Here is a 12,128-nt window from a genome sequence, read left to right as displayed (position 1 = left end):
ATCTCTTTAGTAATAGTGATCATTTTAAGGTCCTCACTCCCTACAGTCCCATGACCGTCAATTATTGGTAAGCTATTTGTGTCCTCCACTGTGAAGACCGACACAAAAAACTTGTTTAAGGCCTCGGCCATTTCCTCGTTTCCTATTATTAAATCCTCCTTCTCAACTTCTAAGGGACCAACACTTACTTTAGCCACTCTTTTCCATTTTATATATTTGTAAATACTTTTACTATCAGTTTTTATATTTTGTGCTAGCTTACTTTCGTAATCTATCTTTCCTTTCTTTATTGCTTTCTTAGTAGTTCTTTGTTGTTTTTTAAAGCCTTCCCAATCTTCTAGTTCCCCACTAATTTTGGCCACTCTGTATGCATTGGTTTTTAATTTGATACTCTCCTTTATTTCCTTAGTTATCCACAGCTGGTTATCCCTTTTCTTACATTCCTTCTTTTTCACTGGAATATATTTTTGGTGAGTACTGAGAAAAATCTCCTTAAAAATCCTCCACTGTTCCTCAACTGTCCCACCAATTAGCCTGTGTTCCCAGTCTACATTAGCCAACTCAGCCCTCATCCTATTGTAATCCCCCTTGTTCAAGCAGAGGACACTGGTTTGGGACCCTACTTTCTCACCCTCCATCTGTATTAGAAATTCAACCATATTGTGATCACTCATTCCAAGAGGATCCCTCACAAGGAGATCATTAATTTTACCTGTCTCATTACACAGGACCAGATTCAAGATAGCTTGCTCCATCATAGGTTCTGTAACATACTGTTCGAGGAAACTATCGCGACAGCATTCTAAGAACTCTTCCTCAAATCCACCGCATCCGACTTGAGTTGACCAATCAATATGGAGGTTAAAATCCCCCATGATTATTGCTGTTCCATAATAATAGTTAACAGCTCCACCCTCCCCATTCAAAAGGACCTGAAAAAGTAACATATATGATATTATAATTGCTGGGTAAAATTAGAATGGTGGAATAATACTAAATGGGGAGGAGATGCTTCAAATATGGAGAGATAGGCAGTTGCATCATGGGGAAAGGAACACTTGCTCAATTAACATCTGGTTATGAAAAGTTGTTAGCTTAATATGTCGCACTATCCTCTAAAGTTGTGCTGTTCAATTGTACTAATATTTCAGAAAAGCGGTTATGGCTTTTAGATATCGGTTTTCTATACATTGTTAATGTCTATTTTTATTTTCTGAGAAGGGTTTAAAATAGAACTATCTGTTTTAATGAGCAAGCAAATGACCTAAATATTGGAAATAAAATCCTGTCTCCTAAGGGCAGCACCATTTTGTGATGTCACGAAAGCCTAATGACCAGTGCAAACAGTCCAATTGCGACTAGATTTAATAACAGTGTCAATGGTTTGTATAATGTTAATTTCTTGCAATTTTCAAAGCCTTCCTCTTTACCATTGTTCAGATACATTAGTGTATAAGAAATATATCACAGTTTCAGTTTGCAATAATAACCTTTTAGATGATTTCACACCTATAAAGAGCATAAGGTGCATTAAGGAACATTTGTGTTTGAAGCATATGAATTATGATAATTTGCATTGTTGTAAGGTTGTTTGGTGCCTCAATAAAAGGTCTGGAGGATTATATGGTTGAACACAGACTGTTTATTAACAGCTATATAACTATATGCATCTCCAAAGTGCAGCCCTACATGGGTGTTGTCTCCATACTGCCTTCGGCTGGATCTCCCACACAGTCTACGCTCATGTGACTGTCTCCATCATACCATGGGAGGTATTGTTCTCCGGTCCCCATTTAACACTTACTGATATGAACACCCTTACATTTGTTATGCTTCAGGTTATGGAGCCTGCCTGGATCATATGTTGTGCACCTTGAATTTGGTTAGGAAAAGCATGATAGGTTTCATTTCAGATATGATTCAAATGACCCACAAGGGAGCTTTTATCAAACAAAGTTTATTTAAGAATAGAATTAACATGTATGAAAAGAAAATTAGCAATAACTTTTATCAATTACAAACAAAAACAAAATAACCACAATCATGTATAACCCTTAACAACTATATCTAAGATATTCCAATCAAACCAAAACCTTCCATCGACAAAACCCTTTAAACAAATTCAAAACAGCAAAGTCTAATGCTCACATGATACTGGAATCGAGCCCTTTGGTTGGAGAATTGAAAATTCTCAGTCTTGTAAGTTCTCGTAGTCCTCTTGACACACCCAGAACAGTTTGAAGTTAGAACAGCTTCGCAAAACCCCAGGTAGACTCTGGTCAAGCTATCAACAGCAGATTTTCTACTCCAGGAAGGTTTTCAGCTAACCTGCAGAATTTCCAAAACCAGGGAGAGAGAGAGAGACTTCTTTTCAGCTTGCTGTCCCTCCTAAAAGTCAAAACTTGCAGCTCCAAACTGAAGTTGAAAAAGCTCCTATCAGCTGACCTGCCAACCAGTTTTTTTTCCTAACAATGCAGTCATAAACAAAGCAGTAAAAATAAACAAACCCCCATGGAAGCAGCAATAAAAGGACATCTCCAGTCAAACTGGCAACAATGACATCAACTAATCATAGAATCCCTACAGTGCAGAAGGAGGCCATTTGGCCCATCGAGTCTGCACTGTGAGCTGCAGAGAACATGATTTTTAAAAAATCTCTTAAAGGTACACTCACATCACACCTTCCCCCTTAAGAAAAAAATGAATTATTAACATTCAAAGATGGTTTCATTTTTCAAACCCTTTCATTTTCACATTACTGGTACTCTTCAATAAATATACATACATGTTACAAAATCAAAACATGCAAGCATAACAGTAATATAGTCTATTTCAGTTCTTGTCTTCCACCATTGAACCAACTCCTCCTTTTATCACATTCGTGACAAACTGCTTCCTCTCCCAAATTCTCCTTCCGTCTTTAACCCTGCATTGATTCCAAGTCCAAACTGTTTGATGTTGCAATGATAACTTAGCTCTGGTAATGTCCTCACTGAACTAGGCAGGATCAGTAGGATAACACATTACATGTGTGCAGTCAGGACCATTCAGACAGGTCATTTTATCTCTGTCTCCTTTTTTGTTCACTGGCCTTAGCTGCTCCTCTGCCAAGCAGTTCAACTCCTTTGTTTGCTCTGGATCTATACCATCACTTTCTTTATTCACGTTATTGTCCATTAACTGGTTTCCTTCTCCACCTCCACCAGGTTTATGTGATTGATTAAGACTTTGGCTGCTACATCTTAGACTGAGTAAACATCAACTTTTCCATCTGAACCTGTGCCAACTTGAAAAGGCCATGTTTGTGAGGAATCTTTTTTTTGTAATTCAACAGTCTCCTTAACTTTGTTCTGTTGTTCTTCTACTCTGCTGTTCAAGATAATCTTTATGCTGCCAAAGGGTTATGTACTCCTTTCGCACTTGATCTTGAAGGACGATTAGCTATTCTTATTTTCTTGTTCAGCTCTTGCCATCTCACTCTCGTACCCGGTGCTTCACTTTGCGCTGCTGATGGTTTCAACTTTTTCTGAAATAGTATTCAACATCTTTTATAACTCCTAATTTTTTCCAGGGTCATGTATTGATTCTCCAAAGAGTCTTTCAGGGCAACAACTTCTTTGATGTACCTTTTCTGCCTGGCTGTACTTCGGGTTGCATCTTTCCAACTCCAACTTTGATTTGCCAACAATGCAATTCAGAGTAATTATTTCCTCCTTGTGCTTTTATGGGGATACATACTGAATCTGCACACAATTCAATAATTGCATTTTTCCCAACATTCAATTCAGAAATACATTTGTTCAGATTTTCAATAGTTTGGTTCATTAAAGATTTTACTTTATTATGCACTTTCAAAGATAAATACCCTGCTTGTGTTTCAAGCCTTCCAAATATTTTAATATGAACATTTTCCTGTCCTATTTCAGTTCCCTTTTGCAGTTTCTTTTGAGTCACATCGGATAGCTTTTCATTCGCAACCAACAGCTGGCTCCGCATTGCCACCTGCTATTCTAGTTCGGTAGATTCCTGGGATTTTCAAAATGATTACATTTTGAAAACTTCCAGATGGCTCTCTGCCACTCTGCCACCATCATCTGGCTTGCTTGGGTATTGGCTTTTGCCCTTTTGTTGCTTTCCTGGGGTTGGTCTTTCCCTCTTTTTATGGCCTGCACTCTCCACCACTTTTGGAGATGAAAATACTTGTCAAAGACTTTTTAAAATCTCATCCAAGCTAGTTGAGGATTCATCAGTGTCTTGCATTAGCATGACTAATTTGCAAAAAACAAGTACAAAAGTGTATTTGCTGGACTTCTTCTGATGTACCCCTGCAATCTAAAAACAAAATCTGCATGATATCCCATTTCCTGTTTGGTTTGGCCCTTGCATGAGCTCAAATTGGTCTGGTAGTTTTAATTTACTATCGATAACCATTTCCGTAAGAGGGGAACATAGCTTTAATTTCTTTGGGCAAAATTCTCTGGCCTTCCAGCTGCTGTTTTCATCAGTGGGAGGTGATGCATTGTTTGCTAGTGGCGGGATTCTCTGGTTGCGCCACTGTCAATGGGAATTCCCACTGACATCACCCCACGCGGGCGGGAAATCTACATGCGAGGGTAAGCTGCCGTCGGGACCAGAGAATCCCGCCGGTGTGAACAGCCGTAGAATTCCGGCTTTTATCTTTCTTTCAAGTTGGCACCTCCATAACTGTCCGATCAATGCTTCTTCCAATGCCGATCGGACCAAAGATCACAAAAATGTTTCATACTGAAGATAACTCCAAAATATAGAACTTCTGGAGAAAAATAAAAGCATAGACACAGAAGTGGGTAAAAATGTTCAATTCAGCTATTAATTATTAAGTGCTCTTTGCATATAACACGTGTTGATATCCTTACTTGCATCAATCTCAAATTTTGATCATTTGCTTTGCAAACATAAAAACGAATGTTAAAATAGCTGTATTACAGAGGTACTGTTTCTATTATGTTTCAATTTGTTTTCTGCTAACATTTAAAATTGTTCATGCATTTTTAACCTTCTAATAGATTTGTATGTATTTCTGAATGTCTCAGCTTATTGAGTGGTTCTGGCCCGTGATTGAGCTCTTTATAGTAAGTTTCAAAATTAGTTTTTTGTTCCACATAATTATCCCTTTCATTTCCGTGAACTTTAATATCATTACAGTAAAAATGTTGATTTTCACCCTCCTTAAACCATTTTCTGGATGCCATTTTCACAGTTATCACCATTAATTAAGTTGTGTTAGTTGTCTAGATCAAATGACTCATGTGCATGTATAAATAAATACACAAAGTGCCACTAATCCGAACTACGTTTGATCAGATGGTTCAAATTTCATTCAACAACAAAACTATAACAGAAGAAAGCCAAAACGAGAGGCTGAATTTTATATGCCGCCAGCGGGCATGCTTCCTATGGGAGAGGTCATGTAAAATGGGGTGAGCAGCTATTCTATAACCTTCCTGTACACCCCCGAGCTCTCCCCCATAATATGGGGTGGGAGGGGCAGGGGATGGGCAAAATCAGCAGCCTGCCCACCATATTTAAATGAATAATTAAACATCAGTTAGGCTTGTTATCAAGCTAATTTACCCAGATAATATGCTGTCCATGCAATAAAATGTTTGAGGTTTTGCTCTTTGGGGGCTGCCCTTGGCCATCACAGGATGGACCGACCCCCTTAAGTCGAATCCCCCTTTCTTTCCTACTTGCTCCCTCCCTTAAAACCATCACTGCCCCCCACCCCTCGACCCAACCTACCCAAACCCTCCTAGCCCAAGACCCAAGACCTACCCACACTGGGGATCTATGCGCCTTGGTCTTCCTTTTCTCCTGTAGTCCCAGCAGCTGCCACTGACACCTTCCAAGCCCTGCCAGGGCTGATGGAGCTGCTGGGCAGTCGAACTCGTTGATCTGCCCACTGCACATTATGTCTGAGGGGTGGGTCGGCATGGAATTGTGTCTTCCAGTATTATTCCACCCTTGGTAATATTAATTTGGAACTCGTAATCTGAAAGGGACGCTTCATACTTATTTCACAGAGGGATTGGGTGAGGCCTGCTAGAAACAAAAAAACACAGAAAATAGGAGCAGGAGTAGGCCATTTAGCCCTTCAAGCCTGCCCCACAATTCAATATGATCATGGCTGATTATCCAACTCAATAGCCTAATCCTGCCTTCCCCCCCTTAACCTTTGATCCTCTTCACCCCAAGAGCTATATTTAACTCCTTCTTGAAAACATTCAATGTTTTGGCCTCAACTGCTTTCTGTGGTAACGAATTTCACAGGCTTACTGCTCTCTGGGTGAAGAAATTTCTCCTCATCTCAATCTGAAAGGTTTACTCCATATCCTTGGACACCCCACCATTGGGAGCATCCTTCCTCCATCTACCCTGTCTAGTCCAGTTAGAGTTTTTTAGATTTCTATGGGATCCCTCCTCATTCTTCTGAACTCCATCGAATATCAACCTAACCGACTCAGTCTCTCCTGATATGTCAGTTCCGTCATCCCAGGAATCAACCTGATAAACCTTTGCTTCACTCTCTCTATAGCGAGAACAACCTTCCACAGATAACGAGACCGAAACTGCACACGATGGCCGTGATTCTCCCTTCGCGATCCGCAACCTTTCTGGCGGGTCGCGGTGGGAGACACGCGTCGCCAGCCTTGAACCGGGATTTGTGCAAGTGCCGGGAACACGTGCGTATCTCCTGGCAAACAGTCGCCGGTCAGACCACGCTGGAAACCGGTGGGAAGGTAGGTAAGTAGTTTAAATCTTTATTAAATGTATTTTAAATATGTTTATTAGTTCATTATCGGGACCTTTCAGGTTGAATCTCCCACTCCGCCAGAAGTACTTCATTCTGGCAGGGTTCAGACTAGCTCCTCATGTTTGGGAAACTAGCGGGAGACCCCGCCGGAATGAAGGGGGGTAATCGGGGCCCCCCAGGGAGTCAGGCGGTGGGGGGGGGGTGGTGTCCCCTGGGCATGGGCACCCTGGCAGTGCCGGCCTGTGTGACCTGGCACTGCCCAAGGGGCAAAGTGCCCATGCCCAGGAGCCACCTTAGCACTGCCCATAGATAGGTTGGGGGGAGGGGATCGAGACGAGGTGACTGGGAGCGAGGAAGTTAGCTCGCAAACAGGGAAGGGTTATAGACAGTGCAAGAGGGAGGATGGACGGGGGATAGAGAAGGGGAGAGCTCAGACCAAAGGATTGAGATGTGTTTACTTTAATGCCAGGAGTATAGTGATCGATGCCTGGAAGTGTGATGTGGTGGCCATTACGGAGACTTGGATGTCTCAGGGACAGGACTGGATACTCCAGGTGCTGGGATTCAGATGTTTCAGGAAGGACAGGGAGGGAGGCAAGAGAGGGGGTGGGGTGGCACTGCTGATCAGGGATAGTGTCACAGCTGTAGAGAAGGTGCATGCTGTGGAGGGATTGTCTACAGAGTCTCTGTGGGTGGAAGTTTGGAGTGGGAAGGGGTCGATCACTTTGCTGGGAGTTTTCTATAGGCCGCCCAATAGTAACAGGGAGGTGGAGGAGCGGATAGGGAAACAGATCCTGGAGAGATGCAGTAATAGCAGAGTTGTCGTGATGGGAGACTTTAATTTCCCAAACATAGATTGGAATATCCCGAGGGTAAGGGGATTGGATGGGGAGGAGTTCGTTAGGTGTGTTCAGGAGGGTTTCCTGACACAGCATGTGGACAAGCCTACAAGAGGAGAGGCTGTACTTGATCTGATACTGACAAATGAACCTGGACAGGTGTCAGATCTCTCAGTGGGAGAGCATCTTGGAGATAGCGATCATAACTCTATCTCCTTTATGCTTGCATTGGAAAAAGAGAGGATCAGGCAAGCCACGAAAGTGTTTATATGGAGTAAGGGGAACTATGAAGACATAAGGCAGCAAATTAGAGGAGTGAATTGGAAGGAGGTATTCTTGGGGAAATGTACTGAAGAGAGGTGGCAGTTTTTTCAAGGAATGTCTGTCTAGAGTTCTACAGGACAACGTTCCGAGCAGACAGGGAAGAGTTGGTAGATTAAAGGAACCGTGGTGCACGAAAGCTGTGCGGGACCTAGTCGAGAAGAAAAGGAAAGCGTACAAAAGGTTCAGAGAGCTTGGCAAAGATAGGGATCGAGATGACTATTCGGCTTGTAGGAAGGGACTAAAGAAGGAAATTAGGAGAGCCAGAAGGGGTCACGAGAAGGCTTTGGCAGGTAGGATTAAGGAAAACCCTAAGGCGTTCTAGAGTAAAGGGATGAGCCCATAAAAAGTGAAGGCGGGAAAATCTGTACGGAACCAGTAGAAATGGCAGAGGTGCTTAATGAGTATTTTGCCTCGGTTTTCACAGAGGACAAGGACCTGGGTGGATGTACTGCGGTGGACTGAAAAGATTGAGTATGTGGACTTTAACAAAGAGGTTGCGCTGGAATCTTTGAATGGCATCAAGATAGATAAGTCGCCGGGTCCGGAAGGGATGTACCCCAGGTTACTGTGGGAGGTGAGGGAAGAGATTGCAGAGCCTCTGGCGATGATCTTTGCGTCGTCGATGGAGACGGGGGAGGTGACGGAGGATTGGAGGATTGCGGATGTGGTTCCTATTTTCAAGAAGGGGAATAGGGATAGCCCAGGAAATTACCGACCGGTGAGTCTAACCTCAGTGGTTGGTAAGCTGATGGAGAAGATCCTGAGGGACAAGATTTATGAGCATTTAGAGAGGTTTAGTATGCTCAAGAATACTCAGCATGGCTTTGTCAAAGGCAGATCATGCCTTACGAGCATGGTGGAGTTCTTCGAAAATGTGACTAAACACATTGACGAAGGGAAAGAGGTAGATGTGGTTTATATGGATTTTAGCAAGGCGTTCGATAAGGTCCCCCATGCAAGGCTTCTAGAAAAAGTGAGAGGGCATGGGATCCAAAGGGCTGCTGCCCTGTGGATCCAGAACTGGCTTGCCCAAAGGAGGCAGAGAGTGGGTATAGATGGGTCTTTTTCTAATTGGAGGTCGGTCACCAGTGGTATGCCCCAGGGATCTGTTCTGGGACCCTTGCTGTTTGTCATTTTCATAAATGACCTGGATGAGGAAGTGGAGGGATGGGTTGGTAAGTTTGCCGACGACACGGAGGTTGGTGGGGTTGTGGATAGTCTGGAGGGATGTCAGAAGTTACAGAGGGACATAGATAGGATGCAAGACTGGGCAGAGAAGTGGCAGATAGACTTCAACCCAGATAAACGCGTAGTGGTCCATTTTGGCAGGTCAAATGGGATGAAGGAGTACAATATAAAGGGAAAGACTCTTAGTACTGAAGAGGATCAGAAGGACCTTGGGGTCCAGGTCCATAGGACTCTAAAATCGGCCCCGCAGGTGGAGGAGGTGGTTAAGAAGGCGTATGCTGTGCTGGCCTTTATCAGTCGAGGGATTGAGTTTAGGAGTCCGGGGATAATGATGCAGCTATATAAGACCCTCGTCAGACCCCACTTGGAGTACTGTGCTCAGTTCTGGTCGCCTCATTACAGGAAGGATGTGGAAAAGATTGAAAGGGTGCAGAGGAGATTTACAAGGATGTTGCCTGGATTGAGTGGCATGCCTTATGAGGATAGGCTGAGGGAGCTCGGTCTTTTCTCCTTGGAGAGACATAGGATGAGAGGAGACCTAATAGAGGTATACAAGATGTTGAGAGGCATAGATCGGGTGGACTCTCAGAGGCTTTTTCCCAGGGTGGAAATGGCTGCTGCGAGAGGACACAGGTTTAAGGTGCTGGGGGGTAGGTACAGGGGAAATGTTAGGGGTAAGTTTTTCACGCAGAGGGTGGTGGGCGAGTGGAATCGGCTGCCGTCAGTGGTGGTGGAAGCTAACTCAAGAGGGACTTTTAAGAGACTCCTGGATGAGTACATGGGACTTAATAGGATGGAGGGTTATAGGTAGGCCTAAAAGGTAGGGATATGTTCGGCACAACTTGTGGGGCTGAAGGGCCTGTTTTGTTCTGTAGTTTTTCTATGTTTCTACGTTTCTATGCCCATTGGGCATTGGGCAGTGCCAAGGGGGCGGGGCCTATTGTGGGCCCAGGTGATCGGTGGCGGTGGTGGGGTTTCGCTGCCACCCTGCATTGGGATTGGTCTGGGATGGAGAGAGGGCAGCGATTGGGGTTGCGGGGAGGGCGGTTTGCCGGGGGGGGGTGCCTGTCTCTGGGGGGGGTCTGACCCGGGGAGGGTTAGTGGGGGAGGGCGGGGGGGGGGGAGATCGCCGGTGCTGGGGGGCTGGGCATCGGGTCACTCCGGGACGGTGGGGGTCAGGGCTGGCCTGGGAATTGTTGTGGGGGCCGCGATCGGGCCAGGGGGGTGCTGGAGGTGCAGCACTGTGTTGGTCCCGGCTGGCCAGTGATCGAGCTGGCCAACAAACAGGGAGTCTGACAGATCGGAGCCACTGTGCGTGTGCAGAGTTCCAGAACTTTCAAACTCCAGCGTGAATAGGCCCCGCCCCCTGGGTTTTTAATGATATTCACGACTGGGCCCTCTGCAGTGCACAGAGTGTGGAGATTCAGGTGAGAAGCTGAACTGACAAAACAGTCGGGATTTAGAACAGTTTTCCCGCCAATTCAGCACTTTTGGGAGAATCACCCTCAATATTCCAGGTGTAGCCTCACCAAGGCCCTATATAATTGCAGCAAGACATCCCTACTCCTGTAGTCGAATCCTCTCACTATGAAGGCCAGTAGACCATTTGCCCTCCTCACCGCCTGCTGCACCTGCATGCTTACCTTCAGCGACTGGTGTACCAGGACATCCAGGCCTAATTGCACATTCCCCTCTCTTGATGTATAGCCATTTAGGTAATAATCTGTATTCCTGTTTTAGCTACTAAAGCGGATCACTTCACATTGATCCACATCATACTGCATTTGCCCACTCACTCAGTTTATCCAACTCACACTGAAGCATCTCTGCATCTTCTTACAGCCCACCTCCCACCCAGCTTTGTGTCATCTGCAAAGTTGAAGATATTTTAGTTTCCTCATCTAAACCATGAATAGCTGGGGTCCCTGCGGTACCACACAAGTCACCGCCTGCCATTTAGAAAATGGTCTATTTGTTCCTATTCGTCAGAGCTCTGTCGAAGGGTCATCTAGACTCAAAGTTGGCTCTGTTCTCTCTCCATAGATGTTGTCAGACCTGCTGAGATTTTCCAACAATTTCTGTTTTTGTTTCAGAATCCAGCATCCGCAGTATTTTGCTTTTATGTTCCTACTCTTTGTTTCCTGTCTGCTAATCAATTTTCCAGCCATCTCAAGACACAACCCCCAATCCCATGCACTTTAACTTTACATGCTAATCTCTTATGTGGGACTTTGTCCTTGTTCCTTGTTTCTCGTTTCAAGGCTTCATTCTATGATCATCTTGCTGGTGCCAGTACAGAGCGAGACTGCGGATAGTTGGGAACCTGTCTCGGGGGCAGGGAATTCATATGGTGTTCGTGGAAGTGGAAATGACGGGTTGGGAAGCATTTTCCGATCAGGGCCATTGTGATCTCCTGGACTCGTTTCGATCGCCTCAGGGGGTCGGAGAGGAATTTCCCAGATTTTTTTTTCCCCATATTGGCCCTGGGGTTTTTCACTCTGGGTTTTCGCCTCTCCCTGGAGATCACATGGTCTGGAATGGGGGGGTGGGGGTGAGTTAATAGGTTGTAATGAACAAAGCATCGTAGCTGTGAGGGACAGCTCGGTGGATAGGATATTGGTATGTAAATAGGCTGGAAAATTGGGCGGGGATCCTGGATTCAGGATTCAATCCTGGACCGGGGAGCGGCGCGGGCTTGGAGGGCCGAAGGGCCTGTTCCTGTGCTGTATTGTTCTTTGTTCTTTGTTCTTTGTCGAAAGCCACTTCTGCCTGCTTGCCAGACAATTATTGGCCACATGGATGGATGCCCTAATGCCAATCCTTGTGTATGTGTATCCACCATTAGCAGGAAATGAGGAAAACTCTCCCATAGCAAGGAATTTCCTAGCAAAATCTTCCCAGCTAATGCATCTCAGAATTTAATCCAGGATGGATCCAGGATAGATTTCCACTCTATGAAATTCCGTACCCTGTTACTTCGCAAA

Source organism: Mustelus asterias, chromosome 7 (genome assembly GCF_964213995.1).
Source record: "Mustelus asterias chromosome 7, sMusAst1.hap1.1, whole genome shotgun sequence".
NCBI classification, from domain to species: domain Eukaryota; kingdom Metazoa; phylum Chordata; class Chondrichthyes; order Carcharhiniformes; family Triakidae; genus Mustelus; species Mustelus asterias.
This window is presented reverse-complemented; position numbering follows the sequence as displayed.